At 47.4% G+C, this 15988-nt stretch overlaps 1 long non-coding RNA gene across 1 annotated transcript; it reads left to right on the top strand.

The window, feature by feature from the left end:
* Window positions 1-1270: 1270 nt before the first annotated feature.
* LOC309565174 lies at window positions 1271-7476 on the top strand. The gene is made up of 3 exons (XR_014225791.1): window positions 1271-1375; window positions 3549-3635; window positions 7388-7476. It is a non-coding gene; the product is annotated as an uncharacterized lncRNA (long non-coding RNA).
* The last annotated feature ends 8512 nt before the right edge of the window (window positions 7477-15988 follow it).

Below are 15988 nucleotides of genomic sequence, written 5' to 3'. Positions count from 1 at the left end.
GCTGACGTGTTTGTTTGTACAAAGGCCTATTTATGAAATATACCGTATAAAGAGAGATAACCGAGAATGATCCTGTTTTTCAAACAGCCACAAGATTTGTAGTGCCCTAACTTTTTATTTTTTATTTTTGCTAAGTGAACGGGGTTTGTGCTTTTCCATCACATTTTCACAAAGTATTATGTGGAAGGCAATTTTTATTTCGCTTTTTGTTTCTCTAGTGTGGGAGAGCATAAGGAAGGGCTAAAGCTGCTAGACCCTCTATCAGGTTGGATTCTTTAGTGAAAAGATGAAAAAAAACACTGCAAGAAAAATCTTTACAGAAAAAGATATTCCAAAATACCAAGGTTTCTCAGCTGAGGTTCCAACACGATCTACCTGTTAGTAGCAGACAGTTGCTGGGTAGATTGCTGCAGACATTTGCAGAGCTATGCAGGGAAGCAGCTGTGATGGTGCTGACTGTGGTGCGCTGTTCCCCACTGGCCCCTCCTATCCATCCCAGGTGCTGGTATGTGATATCACTTGGGATGGACAGGAGGGGGCGGGGAGGAACAGAGTGTCACAAGAGATCTAAACAGACGCCTCACTGCGCTGCTCTGCATATGACGTAAACTGATAATTGTAGACTAGAATAGCCACTGCAACACTTTACTACATGCTGCAGTGGTAATGAAAAAACAAACATTTTGGCTTCTGCAGTGGTAAAAACAACATCCGTGCATTGCAATATGTTGGAAACCGCATGTCAGCTCACTCCAACTTAAACTCAATCAGCGCATGCGAAGCGTAATGCACTTGGTGTGAATCAGCTTAATTCTTGATTTGACGGTTTACCATTCTGTAGCCTCCACACTGTTTGATATCAGCCAGGTAAGAGACAGGGGGGCTTACTGACACTGGGCTGGAGGTTTGGTAGAGAATACAAGTGAACTCCAGCACACACAGCTATCCTGAGAGTATAATTGTATATTCTTGATAGCCTAAGAGTGGAGATTATTTTTATTCTAATGCTCATTGTTGGCAGGTTTTCTTTTAGCAATCCATAGACTTAAAATAGAAATTGATCAGTCTGGCTGTCCTGAGATGGATTGGGCAACTATCAGACAAATCTAGCATGCATGGTTTTTTTATACCCACACAGAAGACCAACAAATATAAAAGTAGACTGAGGAGTAAAAAGGTGCACAGTGTGTCTATAACATTAGCCTGGTCATTGGACATAGTTACAGTATAGCTGTCATGTGACTTGGTTTATGTGGCTACCTTGCAGGTCCGGGACTTTTACACCAAAGTTCTGAGTGAAGAAGAGCGCAAGAGGCTCTGTGAGAACATTGCCGGTCACCTGAAGGGTGCCAAACTCTTCATCCAGAAAAGAGCTGTGAGTATCGTCTGCTATAGAGTGTATTAAAGAGCACCTGTCATGCATAGTTGTAATAGATATTTTGCACTTGTGAAGATCCTACAACTTTAACGTCTAAGTTCACCTTTAGGGGAAAAAAAATAATAAAGGCACATACTTTTGCAGAAAAAAAAAGTGCATTTAATATATATATATATAATTTTTTTTTTTTTTATTTTTTTTTTCCCCCTACAATCATGGGTGCATGGTTGGGCTCTTGCAGACTCTCCCTCTATATTTCTGCCTGTAACTGTCTACAAGCTTTCAATAAGGCCATTGGTGCTTGGTGGTGCTGCTCCAGGCGGTATAGGGAGGAGGTATAGGGCCCCGCTGGCACTCAGGATAGTAGGGATGTCAGCATTAGGAAAACTCATCCAGTGGGTAATAGACATTGAAGCATGAGACTCATCATAGCCAATCCTAGTGTGGATGTGTGCATCCCCCGAGGAGCAGCATTGACTGGGGCTTTCATATCCATATGGGCTTTAAAGCAATTATTAAAACTTGTTTGTTTGTTAGATTTTTTTTTTTTTTTTTAAACTTACCTGCTCTATGCAATGGTTTTGCACAGAGCAGCACGGATCCTCCTTTTCTCTGGTCCCACACCGGTGCTCCTGGCTTCTCCCTCCTGACGGGTGTATGGAGCCGCATCTCGGGTGCACCCAAACAGGCATGCTCCCGAGATGCGGCTCTGTGTGTCCATTCACACACAGCCGTGGCCCAGTCCCACCCCCTCAATCTCCTGTAAGGTAGAAAGCTGCAGGAAGAGTGAATGGATTATGGCAACGCTGATCAGTAGATTGAGAACTACAAGCCATTTGCTTATTTATTTACAGATCTCTACAGATCCTAAATGCAGATGTAACATGTTCCAATGGTCAACTTTTTCAGTTCCTTTGCTTGTATGAATTAAAGCAGACCAATACTCAGGCTCGGTTCACACTGGTGCTATGTGGAAACCCTGCGAATCCACTGCGAGTTACCGCATTGCAGGCAGTTTGCACTGCAATATGTGAATCGCTGGGAGAATGAGTACAAAGTTAATGACACCCCCAGATCAGTTTGCATATCGCAGTGCAAACTGTCAATTCAGACAGGAATCGGATCGTATGGGTGTGACCAACCATGCCCATCATTTTCTTGTGTTGACCAAAAAAGGGTCCTGCACGAGTTTGGTCCGAATGCGACGTGAATTCAGCCATGCAATCTGTATGGTTGAATTTGCATCGCATGTGACTTGCAGAGCAGTTCGAATCACATGCGATGTCTGGCATTGCTATGTGTGAACCGGCCCTCAAATGTTGTTTAACGAGCTTTGCTGCGATGGATAAAAATCTGTAGACATCGAGCCTGGTACCAGACACTGATTAAAGGGGGGGGGGGGGTTAATTTTAATGTGCAGGAATATGTAGTATGGAAATGTTGTATATGTGGGGCGCACACAAATTGTTTTTGGGAAGTATTGTCTGGGTCTCCATATTTCTGGTGCCGATACATGGGCTGAAACACTTGCTTTTCCCAGAGAAAATGTTGCTGCGGGTTCAATTCCTTGCAGCCCGAGGCACTTGAGTCATGTGATTTCTGTAAAGGTGAGAATCGTCAGTTAGACTGGACAACCCTCACAGATCATGTGACTAAAAACCCAGACCTTCACACATTCCAGCAAGGAAGGGAGTCTGTTTAGGAAAGGCAAGGATTTCTCTGCATCAATCCAACAAGGAGATGAAGTCCAACCACAAAATTGTAGGTCTTGGGAAAAGTTTGTTTTCCCACAGTAATTGGGCCATGATTATAGAGGGGAGGAGGACCATTGGGGCATTCGTTTATATCTTCAAGGGTGGACAACCAGGACACACCACAATTGTATCATATGGCCGTTTGAGTTTTTCCCATTTTCAGTTTAAGAGATGTCCCATAAATCTACAACTTCTTTCTTGGTCTGTATCTTGTGAGTATTCCCATAACTCCAAGGGTTCTTTTTGATTACATTAGAGCTTTTCAGCAGCGTATTTGGAGAATGATATGTTCTATCTAGGTGCCACTTTAACGGGGTGATTTTCCCTTGCCATGTAAGAGTTTATGAAGTGAGGAACCATCCTTGGGCTGGAACTTATTTTATTCCGTAACCCCTGTTAGATTTTCCTTCCACCAGGTGAAGAATTTCACTCACGTTCACCCAGATTACGGCAACCGTATCCAGGCTCTGCTTGACAAGTACAACGCTGAAGGACACCATAAGGTAATGTGAAGTGCTGCTCTTTCCTTCCACTAGGGGGAACCCAAACCTTACCAGTACTAAGGATTATGGGGTGTGACGATTTAATTCCCGCACTGGGGGGAAAAAACGTTTCCTTACCTATACACTAGTGGCTGTTGTCACCCCTTCCAAGTAGTCCCCTTGTGAAGTGACACTTTTTTTTCTAGAAATCTGTGCCACTGCTTGAATCATTCCAGGATTTCATTTTCTGGAACGCTATGCCGGATTGTCATCAAATCTTTGTCCTATTAAGGCATTTTTTTTTTAAACAGCCAAAAGTCTCTAGGCTCATTCACACCATACGTTCATGAAAACTGATGGGAATTGAAGAGAAAACCACACAGATTTCACTTGCAAAGACATCAGATTTCATGAATGTTGACATCGGTTCTGTGCCCTGTTCACACCAATGTTGATGTCACGTCAATTTTTTTCCAGTGCAGAAAACTGCATACACAATGGAGATTCCTGCACAGAAAAAATCTGCCGTCTGTGGTGTGAACAGGGAACATACAGAACCATTATTTATTTATTTTTGTGTGCCCTTGCAGAATGTATGCAGAAAAACTGTCTCTGCACCATGGCGTGAACGAGGCCTCAGGGTGCCAAGTCAGGGAACAAGGTGGTTGGTCAATTTTCGGAATGGATTTCTGTGCCAGGAACTCGAACACTTCACCACAACAATGATCTTGCCTATGATGTGTTAGGAATCTACTTGTCAGATTAGAGTTCCAGTATAGGTACATTTTTTTCTTTTTAGATAGATATTCTTTTTTTTCCTCCTGGAGATCTACAATAAACTGCCGGACTGAGCGACAGGCTGGATAACCTAGATCCAGTGGTCACCCCAGTTTGGCCACCGAGCGCGCGCAGACTTCAGCTCCGCGCTAGGTCGGCCGTGACATAGCCCCACCACATGGTCTGGCCTGTGAGTTAAACGCCTCGTGAGGTTGCATGTCCAGCATTCCTCCTGGCCAACAGCCCCCCATGTAAATGGCGAGGGGTTCTGTCTGGAGCCGTGCCCATCTGGTTCCTGGTATGGTGAGTAACTGTCCTCCCTCTCCCCCTGGAGGGTTTTGGGGTGGATGTGGGCCCCTCCATGGGACAGTCAGACACCCCCCTTCCTCATGCTGGGGCTGTGTGGGTGGTCTGGTCCACCTCCTGGGGTGGGGGCAGGGCGCTATGATGATGATGGGGGGGGGGGGTACGATCGGTGTGGGGGGGGGGGCTGTACCTGGTGGGGGCTCCTGCCTGGGCTTGTCCTTAAGGCCTAGGAATCCCTCCTGGTGCCTCGTGGGGCTGCCATTTTCTTGTAGCCTGTGTGCTTATTTTTTATTTTATTTTTTTGGAAAAACTGTTTCATGAACTAAAAAAAGAAAAACACTGAAGTTACCCTAATTTTTATGTATAATGCAAAAGATGATTTTACGCAGAGAAAAAAAAAAAAACTAACGTCATGCTTTATCATTGTGCACACTCGGGAATGGCGATAAAATTCGGTACTTAAAAAAACTTCATAGGCTACCCTTTAAAAATGTTCACAGGTTACCTGTTGAGCGTTACAGAGCAGGTCTTGTGCTAGAATTATTGCTTTTTTTTTTTTTTTACACTTATTCCTGAACATCCCTTGAAATAGGAATAGGGCATGAAAGGTCCTCTTTACAGAGAGTCCTGGAGTCTATAAGTACTCCACATCTCTCCTATGCTGGAAAGCCTGAGATTCACCACCATGTTTACATCTGCCGGCACCAAAATTGATGTCATAACTTCTGACTTGGCCTCCGAAGGTCACAGAGATGGCCGGGGACTATCTGGTCCTCGGTCAGCTCTATGGTAAATGGCTGTCGCCAGCTGATTTATTTTCCGGCTCACTGATCACACGGACATGCCAGAAGAAACACTGGAGGGGGTGGGGGAATGGTCAGCCGCTATGATTGTTTTTACATTGCAGGGAATCGCCTGCAGAAAATGTCCCACGGGCGGGAAGTGATTACGTTTCACTCACACTTTTGTTAGTTTTCACAAAACTTTGTTAATCCGCTGCTCCAGATTCCTGTCTCTCATTTTTCGCCAACATTGCAAGGCACACACAAGTTATTTCTTCTACTGCTCCGTAAAGACTGAGTCAGCTGGGCTGTGACCCAGGCAAGTGCAAGGTAGACCATGTGGGATCATGCTCAAGTGTAAATGGCTGTGTGACTTGCCACCATAGCGTTACTCCAAGGCCAGGAATTAAATTGTCACACCTTATATGAAGGCTGTGATTTTTCAATCACATAATGAAGATGCTAGATGCCAGGCTGTAAACCCAGTGGCTTTAATATACCTAGGGGGCTATTTACTAAAGCTGGAGAGTGCGAAATATGTCGCAACTCTGCATAGAAACCAATCGGCTTCCAGGTTTTATTGTCAAAGCTTCATTGCACAAGCTGAAGTTAGAAGCTGATTGGTTACCACGCACCAGATTCTCAGTGCACCAGCTTTAGTAAATCTACCCCTTGGCCTGAGTTCACACTTCTGTGGCGTGGTACACCGCATGTGATTCGCATAGGAATCGCACTGCATTCCTGTGCGCATCACATGCGATGTCTGTGCTGTGTGATTTGGGCCATACATTTAGTATAGCTCAAATCGCATCTGCACCAAATTAGTGCAGGATACTTTTTTCTGCACCTGAATCGAATCATATGGCTGTTCACACCCATGCATTGCAATTCTGGCAGTCTCGCTGTGTTTTGCAATCTGTTTCGGGGTGTTATTACTATACTATTAACACCCCCAGCAGTTTGCATGGGCGCCGTGCGGTTGCCATGCAATGTGATGCAGGGAAACAGCAAATCTTATGTGTTCCCCGCATCGCATCAATGTGAACCAGAGCTTGGTGTCACTGATGTAACATAAGCATGCAGAAAGTGAAGGCAGAACTCTTGATGCATGCTTTTGGCTCTACATGGGAGGTGGGAAAATGACCTTTTCCGAGAGAAGTTGGCAATGGCTGCCTACCTATTCTCTCAGCAAACATTTCCTTTAAATGCCAGGGAATATAAATGTTTGGCTGTGAACCGTACATCATTGGAATCTAACCTCATTTTGGGCTTTTAATTTAAAGATCAGCTCCAACCAAAACCTTGTGTTCTATTTAGCACGGGTAATATGCAACTGTGTATGTACAAGCTTCTGTCTCTGGGTATTGCTGAGTTTGAAGGACACACAGATCCCATGCCTTCGTTTTTCCGGCCCTCTGGCTACATATGAGATGACTATCTTACCATGAGTTCTGCTTTTCCCCCCTCTACTCAATGGGTCCCATGCTTTTCTAGGACCGGGAGGTCAACTGGTTTGCTAGGGGTCTGAATGGACCATCTACATCCGGGGACTTCAAACTATGGCCCTCCAGTTGTTTAGGAACTACAATTCCCATCATGCCTAGTCCTGTCTGTGAATGTCAGAGTTTTACAATGCCTCATGGGATGTGTAGTTCCGCAACATCTGGAGGGCCGTAGTTTGAGGATCCCTGATCTACATAATGTGATGGGTTTTTCTGGGTCAGTAACCCAGTATTGAAGCCAGAGGCAGCCAGCTAGCTGGCATTTTGAGCAGATCAGCAGCCTCCACAGTTTCTCCCAATGCAGATTTTCTTCAGAACACAATACACTTGTCCATTCATTCATCTATTTTTGTCTTTGGAAGGTTTTAATTTGTAATTGCTAACGACACTTTTTGTTCTTTTACAGAGAGCGATCAAGACCTACACTCAGCATTCCGCTCATGTGACCGCCAATGACAAGGCCAACCTGTAACCCTCCTCATCCTCCTCCTCCTCCTCATCCTCCTCCTCCTCATCCTCCTCAATGATCCGTCCACTATTTTTTTTTTTTTTAATTTTAACTTTCAGACCTAAATGATTGTTTAAAAACCGTGCTACTGAATTCCAAAAATCTTTCTGGTTAATCAATAAACTTTTATACTAAGCTGCTGTTGGCTTCAGGAACATCCTGCACTTGTATTTTCCAGGCTGAACCAATAATCGCACAAAGGCAGATTTAAACCGAATGATACTGGAAAAAAAATAACCGAATATGCAACACAGCTTGTGTATGTAATACTAACTTTCTGTCCAAACATTTCCAATAGCTGACTTTACTGAGCACCGCTGACAATAACTTCTTACTCTGTGCCTTCAAATGATTGCAGTAAAGGTAATGCAAATAATCGTACAGCTCCTACATTACACGGTGAATGTTGGGGGAGTAGCTGACTATCTGGTGGCTGACAAATGTAGTTCATTAAGCCTACGACTGTCTACTAGATGATAGAATAAAATCTTTTGCATATGCAATAGTCTAACTGGTTTCTTCTTGGAAGCATGCTGCAAATGTGAACTAATTATGTAATTGTTTTGTACAATAAACTTACCTGCAGCTAATAAATCCTTTTTGTTGAGTTTTATTCTTTTTTCTCTTTGCACTTATTCACAGGGATGCCGAGACCTGAACATTAGAAGCCCCGGTTCACAGTGGAAGGCGGTGTGCAGGAAACTGGTGCTTTCTGCATGTTTCCTGCACTGTTCAAATTAGAGATCGACTGATTATCGGCAAAGCCGATCTGCACTTACCCCGATATATCGGAATCGGCCACCAAGGTGACCGATATTTCGGGAAAGTGCTTGTACAGGAGAGATGCCTGCAGCATAGCGGACGGTCGGCTGTCTTGTAAGGCTCGCATTACAAGGAGCGGGAGGGGACTCGAGACACCCCCCCCCCCCGGGCAACCAGCCTGCACTGCCGCCGGAGGCCCGATCAAAGCCACATTCAGCTCTGATCGGGTCTCCATGCAAAAACCTGGAAGTGATCGCTTCTGGGTACTGGCACCAGATTAAAAAAAGACAGCATTCAAAACAGCCAAACTTGGCATTTTGAATGCTTTTAGGTGCAGAGGAGGGGTTTGGGGTCTTTTAGACCCCCAGATCCCTCCACAAGAGTACCTGTCAAAGAAAAAAAAAAATATTTTTTTTTTTTTAAATGTATGAAAATATCGGCCGATACCGATATGCATTGACCAAAATATCGTTATCGGCAACAAAAAAACGATATCGGTTGATCACTAGTTCAAATCGCATTGCCCTTGCTATCTGCAGCAGATGTCAGTGCAGTGTTGACACCCCAAATGCAGTTTGCCTGAACTGGATCGTATAGTACAAAACTACCATGCCATCCGGTTGCTGTGCATTTCCAAAAGTAGTGCAAGCCACTGCTTTGATGCGATTTGAGCCCGTTCATAAATGAATAGCCTCAAATTGCACGGGAATGCGGTGCACAATCCTGTGCGATTCAGTGTGAACCTAGGCTAAATGGGCTATTTGTTTATGTGGCTGCAAGTGCTGCATGCAAGCAGCCAATGTAAGTCTATGGGGATGCAGTGGCTGCACAGACAGCGCTGCTGGTCCTAGTTTGACAAGGATGTGGGTGAGCACCCCTATATGTATACTGTCTGCGTTTTGGGGCCGATCACCCGCAACTACACGTCTGTCAAATTAGGATGAGTGGCTGTGTCTCCATAGACTTCAATATAGGAAAAAAATATCAGGGACTGATGCAGGCAGTGAAGCACGAGTACCCAGCAGATATTCCATAATGGTCCTAGCAGGGACGGACTAACAACTCATGGGGCTCCTGGGAAATAGGAGATCATGGGGCCCCCTGCAGGATCCCTGCTCACTGGGGCCCCCTGTCCACACTCAAGTCCCACCTACATATTGCACTGCCCACATTACATGTGTTTGAACAACATGTAGAGAAATTCTGTGGTAAAGTAAATGTTTAATAAAGGTAAGAAAAATAAACTTGCATGTCAGACTGTCTGTCACTTGGTACAGGCGTGTGCAAGTATATGGGGATGTGCCGGATTATCCTACAGGTATATAAAGCAAGATGTCATATAGACTCCTCACCTTCCAAATTTTACCCTTCACAAATGGCACAAGATCCAACTCATAGATAATACCAGACCCCCCTTTCATAAAAATCTTCTCTCCCCTCCCATCACAATAATATCAGATTCATGTATCCACAGTCCGACAACACCAGACTTCCTGTACCCTCCCACTAGAAGATAATGCCAAGACCCCTGTAGCCCCTATTCTTAGATAACTCCTAGATAACACCATAACCACTCCTGTATACCTCCTACTCCTCCTAGATAACACCAGACCCCCCCCCCACTCCTAGGTAACAGCAGAACCACTATACCCCCTGCAACTATAAACCTCCCACAATTGGGTAACACCAGATCCCACCCCACTCTTGGATAACGCCAGAACCACTATACCCCCCCCCCACACTCTACTACCAATTATGTACAATGTGTGCCCCTCTGTTAAGGGATCTCTGTGCCACCTGGCAGGGATCTCTGTGCCTCCATTGGGTAGTGTGCTCACTGCCAGGGATCTCTGTGCTGCGACTGGATAGGGTGTGCCCCTTGGCAGGAATCGCTGTACCCCCTGATGTTTTGCAGGTTAGGACTCCAGCCTGGAGTGGGCATTTCTTTGCAGCTTGGGGCCGCAGGAGACACAGCAGGACATGGTGTACCCCCCCCCCCCTAAAGAGCGGTGATGGCAGGAGTCCCCGCTGTGTACAGATCCAGGGCTGGGTGCCGCATGCAGGACATTTCCATCGGCTCAGATCACACAATGATGATGGAGCCCCCACAGTACATGTAATACTCCTCCTCCTCCTTGTCCCCTGACATAAGGACCGGTCCGAGCCAGATACAAACACAGGGGCTGTCAGATGGGAGGGGCGCAGTGGGCAGAGACTTCCAGCAGACAAGAGGTCACCCAGTAAAGATGGCAGCCCAGGAGACTTTCATGGGGCCCCCTACTGTGCCGGAATGGTCAGTCCACCCCTGGAGGGGGCGTCTGGGGGCATTGAGGAGGGAAGAGGTCTGAGGAAGAGAGGGGAGGGGGGGGGTTTGCGGAGGATGGGAGAAGTCTAGGGGGGTTTGGGGAGGAGAGAAGTCTTGGGGGGTGTCTGGGGGGGTTTGAAAAGAAGGGGAGAGGTCTGAAAGGGTGTCTGGGGGGGGGGGGGGGTTGAGGAGGAGGAGGGGAGAGGTGTCTAGGGGTTTGGGGAGAGGGGGAGGGGAGAGAGTCTTGGGGGAGGGGGTGGTTTTCTGAGGAGGTGTTCTGGGGTGTTTGAGGAGACGAAGGGTCTGAGGTGGAGGGGAGGTGTCTGGGGAGGTTTGAGGGCTGAGGAGGTATCTGGGGGGGTTTAGGTAGGGGAGAGGTGAGGGTGTTTAGGGAGGAGAAGAGGTCTGAGGGGGTTCTGAGGAAGAAGGGGGGAGGGGTTCTTCCCCTTATACTTACACACCACACCAGGAAACTTCATGTCAGTCATGTGATGAGGGGATAGAGAGTGAACGGCAGCCTTCCTTCACTGCACAGCGGTGCTCTCTATTGCCACCTGCAGGCTGGAGGGAGAAGACAGTCTAGTCCTCCCTCCAGCTCTCTGTCGCTTCTCCTGTCAGTGATCATAGGGGATGAGCGGCCTCAATTGCCAGCGCGCAGAGGTGGGCTCGCGCTTCCTCTGATTGGTGCAGGGGGCGGGCGGATGATGTCATATAAAGAACGCGAAGGCGGAGCCGCGCCATTTTGTAGTGTAGGTTGCCAGGGAGACGGAGCATCTTCTATCACTGCCTGCACAGCGCCCTATAGTGGATAGATCTGAGATTTCACCCACAGCTTCTACATCAAATCTCTTGTCTGTATCCGGGAGAGACGGTAAGTGTCATTAGTAGTCATCAGGGGGGGGGGGGGAACAGCCCATACACACTTAGGGGGCCCCAGCATCACTAGGGGCCCAGCCGCCCTGGTGTCCCAGACTGCCAAGGGGATGTCTCTTTGCTGGAATTGGATGTTTTGTTGCTGGATTAGGGATGTCTCTCTGCTGAATATATGGGGCTGTGTCTTGATTGAAATGAAATGGCCATGTGAAGGAAGGTGGAGTGAGAATGCTACCCCCCCCCCCCCTTGTGAAATGGCCATGTAAAGGAAGGAGAGGTGAAATGTTGGGGTTGCAGGCTTCATATCTTTTGACCAAAATATAATTGCTTACTGTTAAATCTTGAAAGCACCGATAACCTGGAATACACTCTTAATTTTCATATATTAAGTTGTAGGAGTGATAAATAAACATGGGAGCACTAAAGGACTTGGTGAGATTGCCATTGGGCCCTGGGGAATGTTGGTGGTCCGGCCTGGGGGGCCCCAAAATTTCTGATGGCTGCCCTGGTTGTCACCTTACCAGTGAGGCCGGTGTCCTGTGGAATAATGCATCGGAGGAACTGCGCATGCTCAGTAAATGACGTCACTCCAGCGGAGATCAGCTGGCGGTGAGGACACTGGCATGCGCAGTTTGTTGGATGTATTATCCGAGGAGAGACAGAGGGGGGAGGGAATAGAATGTAATGTCAGATTCTGCCTCGCTCTCTGCACATGCGCCCGACGCAAATCTATTCTTATTGGGCGGATTATTCCTATTTGAGATTCTTATTGGCAAATGACGGGAATATTGTCTGATTACAGAACACACGGCTCTTATCGTGGGGCACATTAAAGGGGCACTCTGACCGCAATAATAAAGAACTCTGACCGCAATAAAAAAGGGGAACTCTGACTGGACACATAAAGGGGCACTCTGATGGGGACACACAGGATGTGAAGGAGCACTCTGATGAGGACACGGATTTAAAGGAGGACTCTGACGGGCACACGGACACAGGCTAAATGACGGCGGGGACACAGGCTAAATAACGACGGGGACACTGGCTGAATGACGGCGGGAACACAGGCTAAATGACGGCAGGGACACAGGCTGAATGACGGCGGGGACACAGGCTGAATGACGGCGGGGACACAGGCTGAATGACGGCGGGGACACAGGCTGAATGAAGGCGGGGACACAGGCTAAATGACGGCGGGGACACAGGCTGAATGACGGCGGGGGCACAGGCTGAATGACGGCGGGGGCACAGGCTGAATGACGGCGGGGACACAGGCTGAATGACGGCGGGAACACAGGCTGAATGACGGCGGGGACACAGGCTGAATGACGGCGGGGACACAGGCTGAATGACGGCGGGGACACAGGCTGAATGACGGCGGGGACACAGGCTGAACGACGGCGGGGACACAGGCTGAACGACGGCAGGGACACAGGCTGAACGACGGCAGGGACACAGGCTGAATGACGGCAGGGACACAGGCTGAATGGCGGGGGGACACACCCCTTGCATGCCAAATGGTCAGTGCTTATTCCTGCGGATTTCACAGCGGCTGTAGCATGAAGTAGGGATGCACCGATCTGACTTTTTTGGATCCGATACCGATATCTGGCGTTGTGAAATCGCCGATACCGATACCGGAATCGATCCGGAGCTACACACAAAGCAAGCGGCTGCAGCGCAGAGCAAAGCCGCTGCTTCATGTATACGGCTTCTCCATTCACAGGCGGAGTGCATTTGATATCACTCCGCCTGTGAGCCGGACCTATACAGGAAGTAGCGGCTCCCATCCCATGCTACTACTGCACCTAGTAAGGGATGGCTGAGCCGTTACTCAGCAAAAACCGGATCGGCCAGTGGATCGGTCAATGTTACCGATCCCCCGATCCATCTAAAATGGCCATATCAGCGCCGATATCCGATCCTAATATCGGATCGGTGCACCCCTAGCATGAAGATGGTGGATCTGTCAGTGGGGGGCAGAATGAGTGGTTAGAGGAGTGGGGGCCCACTCGTGTTACTCTAGGTGCAGTCACAGTAGGTAAACTTTGAGGGGCCAGGGTCCCAAATTTGGCACAGAGATAGGGGAGGTCTACCTTAGGGGGCCTCTAGTATCCCTGTGCCAAATTTGGTGCTCCTAGCCCCCAGGGTTAGGTCACCTTGGAGCAGTATGGCAAGCTTGGAGAGGGCACAGTTGCAGGGCCACAGCTCGGGCCCTGAACATGTCCCCATGTGGTAGGAAGGTAGAGGGGGTTTACCATTACCATCCCAAAAATGTTGGGGTCATTAGCCCAAAATATCTTTGTCAAATTTTTATGGGGTCACTTAGGAGCATATGGTTGCCAGTCAATACCACAAAATGGGGAGTTCTGGGTACCATATTAATCCCTATATTCTTAGCTATCCATGAAGTGGGGCTTTGCATTACCTACAGTATGTCACAAAAGTGAGTACACCCCTCACATTTTTGTATAAAATTTTATTATATCTTTTCATGTGACATCACTGAAGAAATTACACTTTGCTACAATGTAAAGTAGTGAGTGTAAAGCTTATATAACAGTGTAAATTTGCTGTCCCCTCAAAATAACTCAACACACAGCCATTATTGTCTAAACCGATGGCAACACCCCTGAGGGGAAAATGTCCAAATTGGGTCCAATTAGCCATTTTCCCTCCCCGGTGTCATGTGACTCATTAGTGTTACAAGGTCTCAGGTGTGAATGGGGGGCAGGTGTGGTAAATTTGGTGTTATCGCTCTCACTCTCTCATACTGGTCACTGGAAGTTCAACATGGCACCTCATGGCAAAGAACTCTCTGAGGATCTGAAAAAAGAATTGTTGCTCTACATAAAGATTACCTAGGCTATAGGAAGATTGCCAAGACCCTGAAACTGAGCTGTAGCATGGTGGCCAAAACCATACATCGGTTTAACAGGAGAGGTTCCACTCAGAACAGGCCTCGCCATGGTTCACCAAAGAAGTTGAGTGCACGTGCTCAGCGTCATATCCAGAGGTTGTCTTAGGGAAACAGATGTATGAGTGCTTCCAGCATTGCTGCAGAGGTAAAAGGGGTGGGGGTTCAGTCTGGCACCGCTCAGACCATACGCCGCACACTGCAACAAATTTGGTCTGCATGGCTATCATCCCAGAAAGAAGCCTCTTCTAAAGATGATGCACAAGAAAGCCTGCAAAGAGTTTGCTGAAGACAAGCAGACTAAGGACATGGATTACTGGAACCATCTCCTGTGGTCTGATGAGACCAAGATAAACTTATTTAGTTCAGACGGTGTCAAGCGTGTGGCAGCAACCAGGTGAGGAGTACACAGACAAGTGTGTCTTCCCTACAGTCAAGCATGGTGGTGGGAGTGTCATGGTCTGGGGCTGCATGAAGGCTGCCGGCACTGCGGAGCTACAGTTTATTGTGGGAACCATGAATACCAACATGTACTGTGACATACTGAAGCAGAGCACGATCCCCTCCCTTTGCAGACTGGGCTGCTGGGCAGTATTCCAACATAAAGACCCCAAACACACCTCCAAGACGACCACTGCCTTGCTAAAGAAGCTGAGGGTAAAGAAGAAAAGGTGATGGACTGGCTAAGCATATCTCTAGACCTAAACCCTATTGAGAATCTGTGGGACATCCTCAAACAGAAGGTGGAGGAGAACAAGGTTTCTAACATCCACCAGCTCTGTGATGTTGTCGTGGAAGAGGACTCCAGTGGCAACTTGTGAAACTCTGGTGAACTCCATGCCCAAGAGGGTTAAGGCAGTGGTGGAAAATAATGGTGGCCACACAAAACATTGACACTTTGGGCTCAATTTGGACATTTTAGCTTAGGGGAGTACTCACTTTTGTTGCCAGCGGTTTAGACATTATAGGCTGTGTGTTGAGGTATTTTGAGGGGTCAGTAAGTTTACACCGTTATACAAGCTGTACACTCACTACTTTACATTGTAGCAAAGTGTAATTTCTTCAGTGTTGTCACATGAAAAGATATAATAAAATATTTACAAAAATGTGAGGGGTGTACCCACTTTTGTGAGATACTGTATGTTCTGCAGTATTTGGCCAAAGTCAACCCCCATGGCAGCCCATGTAAAAATTAAGCATTGGCCAAAAAAAATGTGTGGCTCCTAGAAGTCCTCCAGTATTAGTTTGCCAAGTATGGTGCCCTCAACCCCCATGGTTTGTGTACGGGCAGTGCCATGGAGCAGGGAATGCTGGGTACCATGTTAATCTCCATATTCTTAGCTATCCAATGTTACCTGCGGAGCAGGGCTCACTGGTACCTATGTTCCTCAGTATTCGTGCAAATTTGACCCCGTGCCAGTCCTCGTGAAAATTAGGCATCGGCCACAAAAAAATGTGTGCGGCCCCTGGGGGTCAGCTAGTATCCCTGTACCAAGTTTGGTGCCCATAACCCCTGTGATTCGGGTACCACAGGGCCCTGAATTTATAGTAGAGTGGCTTGCTGTATTAATCTTTGGCTCGGTCGCAGGTGGGAATTTGAGGGGCCGAAAGAGTCCAGGCTCCCACAGCTTGAGCCCCTGGA

This window comes from Pelophylax lessonae (assembly GCF_965119305.1).
Source record: "Pelophylax lessonae genome assembly, chromosome: 10".
Taxonomy (NCBI): Eukaryota; Metazoa; Chordata; class Amphibia; order Anura; family Ranidae; genus Pelophylax; species Pelophylax lessonae.
Note: the sequence above shows the minus strand (reverse complement) of the source record. Positions and strands in the feature narration are given on the sequence as shown.